Source organism: Sphaeramia orbicularis, chromosome 19 (genome assembly GCF_902148855.1).
Source record: "Sphaeramia orbicularis chromosome 19, fSphaOr1.1, whole genome shotgun sequence".
NCBI classification, from domain to species: domain Eukaryota; kingdom Metazoa; phylum Chordata; class Actinopteri; order Kurtiformes; family Apogonidae; genus Sphaeramia; species Sphaeramia orbicularis.
This window is the reverse complement of record NC_043975.1, coordinates 46,090,993-46,105,390: the sequence shown is the minus strand read 5'-3', so window position 1 is coordinate 46,105,390 and position 14,398 is coordinate 46,090,993. Positions and strand designations below refer to the sequence as shown.

Genomic DNA, 14,398 nt, shown 5'->3' with positions numbered 1-14,398 from the left:
AAACACCAAAAGAAGAAAGTGATGCAAAAAACACAACAGACAAAATGATGTAAAAGATATGACAAGACAAAAGATTTGGTTCAGTTCAGTTTTTCAAATGTTTATTTATTTATTCATTTATTACTTATTCATTCATTTATTTTAGAACTTTGATCCTTTTTTACTCTTGATGAAGGAGAATCAGTTTTAAAACAGGCTGTTTTTAACAAGTATCTGGACTTTTACTGGAGACAAATATGCGTGGGCACATTACGATCATAATAATTGGCTTCATTCCTGATTTAAGTCACTATTTTATGAGTAAATTTCACTGACTTACAAAGGTTTTATATATGATCAAAGCTTCTGAATCAGTTCCAGTTTGAAGCTCATGGTGGGGATGTGTCCTTATTTGACTGCTGTTCCAGTTAAATCAGCAGACGTATCATGAGGATTCCCTGTGTTTCTGGAAAATCCCCTCACACACACACACACACACACACACACACACACACACCACACACACAACACCCAGACACACACACACACACACACACCACACCCACACACACACACACACACACACACGGTTCAGTCCAAATACATTCATATGTGGATGTGTCTTTTCCACAGAGAAGCAGAACTCAGTACCAAACAGAGTTTAAACAGGAAACTAAACAGAGAGGGGTGTGTTGAAGCCTGGACTGAACCACATGAGTGGGTGCAGTGGAAAGCCTCCATAGACACACACACACACACACACACACACACACACACACACACAATCACATTGAAAATAAAATCACACACAAAATATGCATAAATTATGAGAAATCAAAAATGATGGAAAAGACACACAACAAACAATTATGTAAAAATAAATAAATAAATTAAACGACAACAAAAAAGATGAACAGAAAAAAATGAAGCCAAGGACGGAACCAGATGTGACAGAACAAAAAAAAAATGACATTGAAAATTCAGAAGACATAGATTACACACAGAGGATAATAATAGATCAGTATATAGAAATCTAATCCAATACTATAGACAAAAATAATGTCTGTACAGTTAACCCTTAAACACCCAACGTCTGTTCCCAAATGTTACTGTGGAACCTTTGTCTTTAAGGATTAAAAGTGGATGTTTGGGTCTTTAAGGGTTAAAGGTGGACGTTTGGGTCTTTAAGGGTTAAAGTCAATAAACAATAAAAAATATTCAAAAAGAAAAAAAAAATGACATAAAAACACAAGACAAAAACAACACTGATTTTGTTTCCATGGTAACAGGATGAGTAAACATACACTCAGGCTCAAGTCCCCACTGGGATGTTAAATAAAAACCCACATACTTTCCACTGATTCACTGGTGTCATGAACACTTATCGTAACCTTCACCAGAATACAGAATGCCTAAACCAAACCTTTTCTTCACTTCTTCCTCCTTTTTCAACAGATTCCTTTGTTTTTCACTCCACTAAGTTAATCCTTACTTAACCCTAGCCATCAGGTCTCCAGGTTCATGTCCCCTTCATGTATGAAAAACATTTTAACACACGCACACACAAACCCCAACACAATGGTTCAGGTTCAGGTTAGGATAAGTGCTATGGTTGTGTTATTGTTGTTGTTGCCATGGTTTCCCTGTTCGGGCTGATAATGACTCACTACCAACTACCCCTGCAGTATTATCATATGCCCCACATACAACTACCCCTGGAGTATTATCATATGCCCCACATACAACTACCCCTGCAGTATTATCATATGCCCCACCTATAACTACACCTGCAGTATTATCATATGCCCCACCTATAACTACCCCTGCAGTATTATCATATGCCCCACATACAACTACCCCTGGAGTATTATCATATGCCCCACATACAACTACCCCTGGAGTATTATCATATGCCCCACCTATAACTACCCCTGCAGTATTATCATATGCCCCACATACAACTACCCCTGGAGTATTATCATATGCCCCACATACAACTACCCCTGCAGTATTATCATATGCCCCACCTATAACTACACCTGCAGTATTATCATATGCCCCACCTATACTACCCCTGCAGTATTATCATATGCCCCACCTATAACTACACCTGCAGTATTATCATATGCCCCACCTATAACTACCCTGCAGTATTATCATATGCCCCACCAACTACCCTGCAGTATTCATATGCCCCCTATAACTACCCTGCAGTATTATCATATGCCCCACCTATAACTACCCCTGCAGTATTATCATATGCCCCACATAACTACACCTGCAGTATTATCATATGCCCCACCTATAACTACCCCTGCAGTATTATCATATGCCCCACCCATAACTACCCCTGCAGTATTATCATATGCCCACATGAAAACTTCAGTCCAGACACACAATAATTCCATCTGTTCTATGAGTTCTTTGTGTTCCTCAGGAACTGAATGTTTCTGCTTTGACCGTTGGCCTCTTATAACTACAAACCATTCTTTGTGTTGCAGTTCAACTCTTTGGACTTGCACTTTCGTTCACTGTCATGCGCTGAAAACACAACATATAACAAACATATGTTGGGAAGGTCCAGGACTAAAGGCCCATTGAGGTGACTTCACCTACGTAAATATGTGCGTCTGTTCCAAACACTTTCAGTGTCAAAGCCTTATCCATGTGTCCATTGTGTTGGAATGAGCATTTGGCATCACATCCACCAGAGGGCACCCTCTAAATGAACATCTGGTTTAGGAGAAGATGAGAGAGAAGAAGAATCAATAATACAAATACTGGGATGACACAAGAGACAGGACACTAAAGATGGTAGTGAGAATATCACCGGTATGTCCATAGGTCTGCAAAAGTCACACTGTCATTCTTTAAAAAGTTCCACCATTTCTGGAAATTATTGTCTTTAAATCTCAACACTGCCCCCATGGTTCCCAGCGGTACTGCAACATATTTCTGTTTGGGTTTGAATGTATGAAGGCCCAGAGGACAGACAGAAATACAGAATAATACAGCTGGATGTCATCCACAGAGGAGGTGGCTGATGGTCGTTCCACTTCTAAACCGGTACCCAAAGCCACTCTTGGAGATGATCTGGCTGAGAGGGTTTAGGCCCATGCAAAACAGCAGGGGGGACAGGGCATCTCCTTAGTATATGCTCCATCTGATGTTCACCTCGTCAACTGGCTTTGAGTTGGCCTCCAGAGTCGTGTTCCATAGCCTCATGGAGTTTTGGATGAACTCTCTTAGTGTCCTGTGGATGTTCTACAGCTTTAACCACTCCAATATCCATGTGTGGCTTGAGTCATAGTCTTTCTTGTTGTCAGTCCAGGCAGTGCACAGGTTGGTGTTTCTGGTCTTACAGTTCTGTCAACCAGTAGCTGGTGTTTGGCTCCTCTGGTGTTATTGCCTATTCCTTTCTGTGCTCTTCTCATGTATTGCTCCATGTGCCTACTCATCTTAGCCGCTATTGCCATGTTTCCACTACATGGAACCAGTTCGACTCAGGTACCAGATGCTTCCTGTAGACCGTTTCCATGACAGGATACTACTGACTTTACAGTACCTGGACGTCATAGCGATGTGGCGGATTACTTCCGTGTCGTCTGCTCAGAGTTGCTGATAAACTCGTTCGTTGCATGTTGGCTCTTCAAGCTCAGCTGAATTTTTACGTCTGAACCTCCTCAACAAACCATGGAGTACTTTTGCGGGCTGTCAACATGTGGATCAACATATCGCTATATTTACTGTAAACTTCCGCATCTGTTTTTTTGTAAAACGGCGGGTCACAGAGACAACTCTCTGACCAATCACTGGTCTACAGTGTTTACACGTCACATTTTAGTATCTGGTCCCCAGTCTTGGAACCTTGGCAGAGGTGATACCAAAAAACTAGTAACGGGTACGATTCCAGATACTTTTTCGTAATGAAAACACAAAGAGCCGAGTCGAGTCAAGTCGAGTTGAGCCGATACCACATAGTAGAAACGCGGCATTAGATGCCTGATAGGAGCTTCCTGTGGTGCTGAGGCGGGTTCTAGGCCGGTAGTTGGATGGTATCATTGCCTTCTAGGGGTCCGTCATTATGACTGTCCAGCCCTGGGTTAGCCACTGTGGGTGGTTTCCCCACATTAGCAGCTGGTTCATCTGTGCTGCTAGGCGTTCATGGAGTGCAGTCAGCTTCTTAATCCAGTAGGTGTGAATCATGTCTAACCCTAACCCTAGCCCCAGTAACCGAGGGAATAGTGTCCAAGGTTAGACACACACATCAGCATGAAGGTGGAAAATGAAATCATCAGACATTTACTCCCACGGCTCCAAGACACATAGATTCCCTTTTTCACACACACAAGCACATATTGTGTGTTTTGTAACTCCCTTCCCTCCTCCCGGCCATTTTGTAATTTAAGTGAGAAGCAGATATGGAAATTTGGTCTTTATCTCTGAGAAGTTTTGCAAGAACTGAAGGCAAGATGTGGTCTGATGAACACACCACACACACAACAAGTCCTCCCATCACACCCGTTACATACCTCACTCCTGTATTTTCCATGGCTCTGAGTGTACCTTCCGTCTTGGCGCAGTTGCCTGGTGGAGAACCGTCCCATTAAATTAGGAGGGTCAGGAAGTCAAGGCACTAAAGTCAATGGCTGAACTTCCCCATACACTTTTTCCATGTACTTAGGACACACCACACACACCTACACACACACTTTCATAGACTCAGTGTGTATGGATCCATAAGTGTCATATATATTGTCTTCATACTCTAATGTTTTCAAGGGTGTCCAGTTCATTAAATGTCCGATCCCAGTGTGGGCTGAAACTTCCAGGTTTGACACATTGTAGTGTGTGTTTCTTGATGACACTGCTGAGGGTGAACAGGATTCAGAGTGGTTCATGGTGAATCAAACCACATTTGTGTGTAAATAAAACTAGCCTGGAGTCAAAAGCAGTAGTATACCGACTCAACACATTCCTCCCTCATTGCATTTACTTTGTTTATCTTGTATGAATTCTCGCTCATGTTACGAATTTAGGCTTTCATCAAGAAAAACTGAGGTGAACTTTTATCATCTCCCCTTTTTGTTGTGCTTATTACCTCCCAAGGAGGTTATGTTTTTGCCAGGGTTTTTGTTGTCTTCTGTCTGTCTTTTGTTTGTCTGTCCGTTAGTGTGCAACATAAGTCAAAAGTTATGGACAGATTTTGAAAATTTTTCAGGTTTGTTGGAAATGGATAAGGGAGAAAGTATGAATTTAGGTGGTGATCGGGGGGGGGCCTGATCAGCCTTGGCGGAGGTCTGCGCTCTCCGAGTGCTTCTAGTTCTTAATGTTGCAGGACCAAAATACATGTATTGGGCTTCATTTGAAAGGGACAATGTAAAGTACAGAATCCAATCAAATGCCGCGTTTCTACTATATGGAACCAGCTCGACTTGACTCAGCTTGACTCGACTTGGGTACCAGGTCCTATTCCTGGAGACCGTTTCCATTACAGGATACTACCAACTTTACAGTACCTGGACGTCATAGCAATGCGGCACGTTACTTCAGTGTCGTCAACTCAGAGAGTTGCTGATAAACTCACTCGTTGCTCGTTGTCTCATCAAGCTCATGCTGAATTTTTACGTCGGCCACCAAAGACTGAATCTCCTGACTGAATGGTGTAGTTTTGCGGGCTGTCATCATGTGGATTAACCTACCGCTACATTTACTGTAAACTTCCGCATCTGTTTTTTGTAAAACGGTGGGTCACAGAGACAACTCTCTGACCAATCAGTGGTCTGCAGTGTTTACACGTCACGTTTTAGTATCTGGTCCCGTGTCTTGGAACCTCGGCGGAGGTGATACCAAAAACTAGTACCGGGTACCAGATTCCAGGTCCTTTCTCGTAATGGAAATGCGAAGAGGCCGAGTCAGTCGAGCCAAGCTGGTACCACATAGTGGAAATCAAGGTTATAAGGATTACAAGGATTTTTCATTATAGTTTAGTTTATTTAATTTTGACTTTTTTTCTCTTTTTCAGTTTGTTTTGATTCATTTTAGAGCAGGTTTGCTAGTTTTTATTAGTTTTCATTTTTTCCTAAATGCTTCATTTTAGTTTAGTTTTAGTATTAATTTTAGTTTTGTCAGTTCTTTTATCTTCCTCACCGTCATATTCAAATAAATCCCAGACAGGACTCTGCTGCTTTTTCCCAACTTTAGTCTCCATGTTTCCAGGTAGAGTGGAGACCAGAAGATGACTCTAAACCACAAGTGACGAGAAGTGACGGACCATGAAGTGTCATATGGCACTGCTAACTAAAATTGCTAGAGCGAAATAAATCGATTTCGTATCAGTCCGACATTGACAAACACAATAACGAAGGGAATTTTATCCATAATTTGTATACGTTTTAGTTAGTTTTGTAAGCACAAAATACAGTTTCAGTTAGTTATCGTTTTTTCTTTTAATTATAGTTTCTATTTATTTCAGTTAACGAAAATGGGTTTTTATTCTAGTTTTGGTCATTTCATTAGTTTTTGTTAACGATAATAGCCTTGGTGGAAATGTGGCATAAGCCTTATCCTTATCTAACCCTAACCACCTGGTGGATGAGCCCCTTAAAAATGGGAGCCGTCTGAACATGAACACATACTCATGTACTCAGACACATTTCTGTTGAAGCCTTTCAAATGGCTTCTGGTCCAACACCAGACTCCAACAAAGTCCAACCATCCACGGCTTCCACTTCTACAGGCACAGGGACATTTATAGAGTTATAGAGTTTAAGGCCATGGGAAAGACAGACACACACGCTGAAGTGATTCCTGGCGTTCCTGACATTGGCCTTATGACTGAAACAATATGAAAAGAGTTAAAGTGAGGAGGTATTTTCCAGTGCAGCTGTTCAGGAAAGACATGATCCTTCATCCAAGGTCAATTTACCCAAGATACTGCAACACGAGGCCTTCAGAAAAATCACCATCAAATATCAGCTAAACACAATAGGAACCCCCCCCGCAACACACACACACACACACACACACCACACACACACTCTTATCTCCCATAAGTCATCTTCAGGCCAACACTTTGATGACGCTGTCTTCCTGCTGCTGTGTAAATGATTTTCCAGGACTCTGTTGCTTGTTCCATTATGTTTGTTGTGCTTTTTACATGAACTGTCCAACAGCAGAAAAAGACTGCCCCTCATTTTCCACACCTCTGCCTCCCTTGCCTGTGCTCCTTTGTTCTGGTTGTGGTGTGTTCCTGTTTTGACTGTACAAGCATGTGGAGAGGGAGAGGAAAGAAGACAATACATACGAGCGCTGGCTCCATGTGGACATTCTGGAGCCTAATTGGATGATGGAAAGAGGAAGCCCCTCCCTCCCTCCTTCCCTCCCACTCCTTCATTAACGAGCCTTGTATTATATTTATGAGGTGAAGGGGGTGGGGGTGAGGCATCCATGATGAATGCAAATGGGGAAGGGCTGAAGAGGGTGGTGAGGGAGATGGATGGGCCGAGCTGGGTGAGGGTTAAAGTTAGGTATGGTTAGGGTTAGGGGTCAGGTTAGAGCCACAGTGCGATGGGAGGAGGATAAGAACATGAAGGGATGTAGTGGTGGAATGTTTGATCAGGGCGGGACGGGGTCAGTACAGTCACATCTTCATCGTGAATAAAACCAAACAAAACTGCTGAGATACACATTTATGTCATCTATTTATCCAAATGCAGACTAACAGCTACTAATAAGAATATGGGATTAGATTTATATAGCCGCTTTTCTATGACGCATACTCAAAGCGCGCACTAGTGATCCGTTATTCATTCACTCTCACATTCTCCTCTTGATGGTGGTAAAGTTACTCTGTATCCACAGCTGCCCTGGGACAGACTGATGAATCGTGGCTGCCAGTTTGCACCTATGGCCCCTCCCATCACCACCAAACATTCATACACTAGTGTGAGTAGCAGCACAGGAGGCAAGGAAGTGTCTTGCCCAAGGACACAGTAGCACATGACTAGGACAGAGCGGGATTTGAACCGCCAACCCTTTGGTTGGAGCCATGGCTGCCCAACTAAATATGCAACAACATGTCAAAAGCCAAACATTGCGTTTGTAATTTGTCAATTGGAACAAATGATGGATTTAATCCTGGATCGCAGGCTCGTCACATCAACTTCACAAAGACTTTCCTTAAGGTTTTGTCAAATTATCTTTTAAAAGAAGAAGAATTTTCTATCTATGAGTTTTTTCTGTCATTTCTGCTATGTTCACATTGCAGGTCTTAATCCCAATTCCAATTTTTTGGCTGAAATCTGAGTTTTTGCTTGGTTGTTATTCTACCGTAATGTAGTGCAATGCCGTCAGACTCGTGTGGAACAGTCTACACCATAGGTCTCAAACAGGCGTCCCGGGGCCAAATTGGCCCGCCAAAGATTCTAATCCGCCCCATAGGAGGAATTTGCAAGTGCAAAAATTCCACACTCAAGGCTTGTCAAACTGATTTTCGTTCAGGTTCCACATACAGACCAATAGGAGCTACAGTCAAATAATACAGCAGAATAACCGACAAAAAGGAATGACTCCAGATTTTCTTCTCGGTTTATGTGAGAAAAATTTTACACCATGCCTATAAATAATTACAACTTCAAATACAGTATATGTTTTTGTTTTAATGCAAAAATAACATTAAATTATGAAAATATTTACATTTACAAACTATCCTGTAACAATAAAATGTGAATAACCTGATAAATATGAATACCTGAAATGTCTAAACAAAATTAAGCACAATTTGAACTATTTTCTGCCTGTTACTAAGTGTTTAGAGTCTTTGTAGATCCAGTCCATAATGCATATGTACAAATGATAAGATGAGGCATAATATAGTTAAAATTGCACTAATTTTTTTTTTAAGAAATTTCAGTGTTTTCAGGTTATTCACATTTTTTGTTTGGATAGTTCATAAAAGTAAGTATTTTCATAATTTAATGGGGGTTTTTTGCACTAAAACAGGGACAAAAATTTGGAGTTGTCATTATTTATAGGTTATTATGCTATTATTTTACTGGTCCAGCCCACTGGAGACCAAATCAGGCTGAATGTTGCCCCTGAAAGAAAATGAGTTTGAGAGCCCTTTTCTAAACTCCTGTCATGTCCACATGCCTCACACTGTGTTTATGGAAGTAAATATGGATCTAGTGCACAATTGTGATGTCTGTCATATTTCAGTGAATGTTATAGTTGATGAAAATGCAACCAGAGGGATTATAAAACATCAGATATGAATGTGATTAGGGAGCAGATATGAAAGTTTCCTGGGTCTGGTTTGAAAAAAACGGGATTTGAACTGTTCAGACAGTCATAAAAACATCTGATATGGGTCACATATGGACCAAAAATGTCTGATTTGAGGCACTTTTATCTGCAGTGTGAGCGTAGCATGAGACAGTAACTCTGTTCTTATGCAACAACTAAATACATGTGTAACACTTGTAAGTTAGGGCTAAATATACTGTATATATTGACCGGCTTTAGATGTAAAATGTCATGACATAACTTTTGTTATGATTTGGCGCTATATAAATAAAATTTGATTGAATTTGATTGATTGGTATATAATTCAATGTGTCCCTCTTCCCACAGGATGAAGTGAAGATCCCTTCAAACTCAGCGTCTCTAAATCCATGAAGGTTTCTGACTCTGTGTCTGGAAGCAGAGGAGGAAGCCTTCTGGAGCTGAAGGAGGCTGCTGAGGAGCCTGGAGAGGAGGGAGGGGAGGGGGAGAAGGCTGACAAACCCCACGTGGACCTCTCCTCAGATGAGGAAGGGCTGGACATCGAAGAAGCCATTGAAGAGTCTCGGGCAGAACGCATCAAGCGCAGCAGTTTGCAGCGTGTCCAAAACACTAAAGACAGTGTTCTCCAAGAGAAGATGAGATAAAAACCAGGGCCAAAACCAAGGAGAACCTGGAGAAGAACAAACAGAATGACCAAGGAGAACCTGGAGAATACAAAGCAAAACTAGAGAGAATTTTGAAAAGACCAACGCAGAAAACCAAGGAGAACATAGAGAAGACCAAACAGAAGACCAAAGAGAACCTGGAGAAGACACGTCACAACATCGAGAGAAGAAAATGGCAAGTTGGGCACCGCATGGCGGTCAACCAAGAACGCAAGCAGAAACTCCAGACCGTCCCGTGACCCAGGTCAAGAAGGCCTTCACGCCCGACCACGTTGTTTATGCCCGGTCCAAGACTGCCGTGTACAGGTGCCGGCCCTTTACCTTCCATGTTAAGAAAAATCCGGAGGGTGCGGTGGAGGTGGTCCAATGCACTGAGATGGTGGAGGGTGTCCCAGGACGCCGAGCCCTTCACGAAGTGACAGGGAGGGTGAGGTTGAGAGGGGGGGCGGAGGAGGTGGAGATGGAAATTGATGAATGGAGGAGGTGATGAGGAGGAGGGTGAAGATGAAGACGAGGAGGACAGCCATGACGCCTTACAGGGGGACAGAGACAGTGACTAAAGGAATCTGTCCAAAGCCTTGGAACATCCACTGTGACAACCCTGAGGTTCCTTTGTAAAGACGGAATGATCTGTGGGAGTGACATCACTGAAGAAGACTTAGAGTTTTAACAAGTTCAGGTTTATTTGGATCATTTTGGTCACCCACTCTATTAGTATAGATAACGGACTGTTTACCAAAGTCATAACCCCTTTGACATGTTAAAAAAAGAAAGAAAGAAAGAAAATGCCAAGAGGGACCAGATAGAAGAGCCATGTCTTACAGGTTAGGGTTAGGGTTATAGGGATAGGGTTTGGTTTAGGGTTAGGGTTATAGAATTAGGGTTGGGGTTATAGGGTCAAGGTTTATAGGGTTAGGGTTGGGGTTTAGGGTTATAGGGTTATAGGGTTATAGGGTAGGGTATAATGGTGGTTCTCTCACAACACCAACATTCATCGCACTGACGTCCAAATCAAAGTGGAAGTGGGAGACCAAATGAACATAGAAGTATGAAATGTAGTAACGTAGTGTAACAAGATGTCCAAAATGATGAATGTGACATTATAATACTATCACTGTTACACAAATTACCCCAGATAATCACTGTTTCAGTCCAAAGACACAAACACATACCTTTGAGTTTGAGCGACATACTGAGGAAACTACATATGTTCAGTGAAACCTACACTAGACTAGTCCAGAGTTGGGTTAGGGTTAGACTGAAATGTATCAAATCGGTTAAAGGAGTTCAAAGAACAAGACATAGAGAGGCCAAGATATTTAACCAATTAGAATACGCACCAGGTTTCATAAGGATTCATGAGGTTATAGTTTTAGCATGTCAGACAGAACGGGTCACCCACCCCCATATCCCAATCATTACTAGTACCATTAACTTGTGGTCTTTAACACTACCAGGATAATTAACTGCTTTATCTGCATCATCCACGTTAGGGTAAAAATGGGCTCCATTTTACAAAAGCACCTCAAGGGTTGTGTTCATGAATCTGTTTCTGAAGAGAAAGACAGAGGAAAATGGAAAAAAAGGAAATGGAAAAAAGTTATGATTGAGAGGTCAGAGTTAAAAAAGACAAAGACAAAAAGACAAAAAGACAAAAGAGAGGACAGCACCCCAAACTGTACTTTCGTCTATATCCTTTCATGTTTCTTCTTCTTCTTCTTCTTTTCTTTTCTCTTTTTCTTCTTCTTCTTTTCTTCTTCTTCTTCTTCTTCTTCCAGAAATGACTCCTTTGGTTTTGGTTGGATTTCTGAATATATGTACATATATGTACATACATACTATATATGTACATATACGTACATACATATATGTACGTATATGTACATGTACATACATACATATACGTACACATATGTACATATACATACATATATGTATATATGGTTGGATTTCAGCATATATGTACGTATACGTACCTATATATATATATATATATATATATATACACACACACACACACACACACACACACACACACACACACCACACACACACACACAGTATAACATGGAAACTGTTCTGCGTTGCCCTTTCTGGTTGACCTGTCCAAATGTTAACATGTTTTCCTACTCTGGTTCATGTACTCATCATTTAGAGGCTTCTAAATGATTGTTTGTTTTAGTGTTGATGAGCTCACAATTGTGTTTTTTGTGTATATTATTTTGGATGTCATCACACATTACTCCATGTCATCTCCGTTTCATCACTGAGTTCAAAACTCAGTAGACTTGGTTTCATTTAGTCTATCTTGAAAGTATATCTATTCGTGTTTCCAATCTGTAATCGATCAAGGAAAATCAGGATCTATAGACAGCTCAACGGTGACCTGTCTCACAGACCAACAATATTCATAATTGCCATGATTGTTTGTATTGTGTTATTTATGATGTGTTTGATAAATATTCTGAGATAAGGACCAATATTTCCCAGCTGTGGTAGAACCATCCAGGATTTTCAATTCAGTTGTGTCCTCCTCTGAACCTGCTTCACTGCAGTGTCTTCTACCTGTGCCTGTGTTCTGATACTGACCCCTAGTGTCCACTCATGTCACTACATGTCTCCATCTCTCAAATAACAGTCTCATTCAATTCCTTCTATAAAGGTTTTACTTTATTGTCCACATTTACATGTTTGTGACTAGGATATATAAATGTGTTTTTCATGTACATTCACCTCTCTGGAATATTTTATGAGTGCCTTGCAAGAACCTGCTCTGACTGCAACTTTAATCTGTAAAAATATATTTCCATCCAGTCACATCATGCATTTCCAGCAAACAGCTGATCTTGTTCAGGGGCAGACAGCACACTACAACTAATAAAACAGAAATCCACAAACCAATACAATGTCAATCTAAGATGAGCACTTTTTTTTTTTAATCTTACCAGTGCAACAATAATATGTAGTGTTAAAGTTTTATGTAAATGTCAGACACATAACAAATGCATTTGTGGTTCCATTTTTATACAGGTGTGAATGGCTGCCAAACCCCATCCTTTTATTCACCTGAGAGCCTTTTGCATCCTGCTGTCTGTACTGTTCTGGTTTTAGAATCGCTTCTTAGGCCACATTCCTTGAATCTGTTTGACAGATTTTACAGTAAAACTAATGACATGCACAGTAGGACAGCCTTCTGCCTATTTTATAAAATGCACAGCTGCTGAGAACCTTGGAGCTTTCAGTGGTTTATTGCTAAAATGTTAACACTGCCATGTCTGCAGCTGTTCTGAGGCTTCGACATCACAGGAACTTGACTAATAAGATGTCTTGCTTTGTTTTTTAGTTACTGATTTATGTATAATGTTTCATTGCTTAACCACTAATGATTTCATTAATAAAAGCTATCTGGTTCACGATATATGTGTTTTTGTTGAAACCAGGAGGGTGGGAGGCAAAAGCTATTGTCAGTTTCTTGTTTTTATATATTTTATATTTATTCCATCAAAATGAGCATCAGCATTGGAATATCCAAACAGTTTCCACTTAATAACACTTTTACAGTATTCACAGTGGTTGTGTCATGTCACTGGAACAGTCACACACCACATTTATGTGGCAATGATTATGACACTGGAAAGTGAGGCAAAGTGGGAAAAAAAAAGATAAACACTAAATTATCACTTTGTGGTTTGCATGTCATCATTTTATCTCACAGCAGGTATAAAAATATAGTTAAGGATATTGTCATGTGTTTTTGAGAGGCTGTTGTGTTGAAATGAAAGGGAGGGAAGTAAAAAATGGAATCAGTTCATTTGTGACTCTAATATAATGTAATGTAATTGTAATCTAATATAATCTAGTCTAATCTAATGTAGTCTAGTCTAATCTAAACTGATCTAGTCTAATATAATCTAATTTAGTCTAATGTAATCTAGTTGAATATAATATAATTCTGATCTAATCTACTCTACTCTACTCTAATCGAATCTAGTCTAATCTAAAATAGTCTAAATTGATCTAATTTAATATGATCTAATTAAATCTAGTCTAATCTAATCAAAACTAACATAGTCTAATCTAACTAAACTAATCCTGTGTAATTTAGTCTAATCTAATCTAATTGTATCCAATTTAATCTAAACTAATCTAGTGTAATCTACTCTAATTTAATCCAGTCGAATCTAGTCTAGTCTAATGCTAATCTAGTCTAATGGTATGTAATCTAATCTAGTCTGATCTAATCTAGTCTAGTCTAATTTAGTCTAATCTGATCTGATCTAATCTAATCTAATCAAGTCTAATCTAATGTAATCTGATCTAGTCTAATCTAATGTAATCTAATGTCATCTAATTTAATCTAATCTAATCTAATCTAATCTAATCTAATCTAAATAAAAGACACAAACATATCCATGACATACATGGAACTCATACATTAAACCATCAGGAACAATGATGACAAAGTCAAT

The 14,398-nt window shown here is 40.1% G+C and overlaps 1 pseudogene; it reads left to right on the top strand.

Moving 5' to 3' along the window:
* LOC115410112 (caveolae-associated protein 1-like) overlaps window positions 1-10,776 on the top strand; it is a 31,814-nt pseudogene extending 21,038 nt beyond the window's left edge.
* The last annotated feature ends 3,622 nt before the right edge of the window (window positions 10,777-14,398 follow it).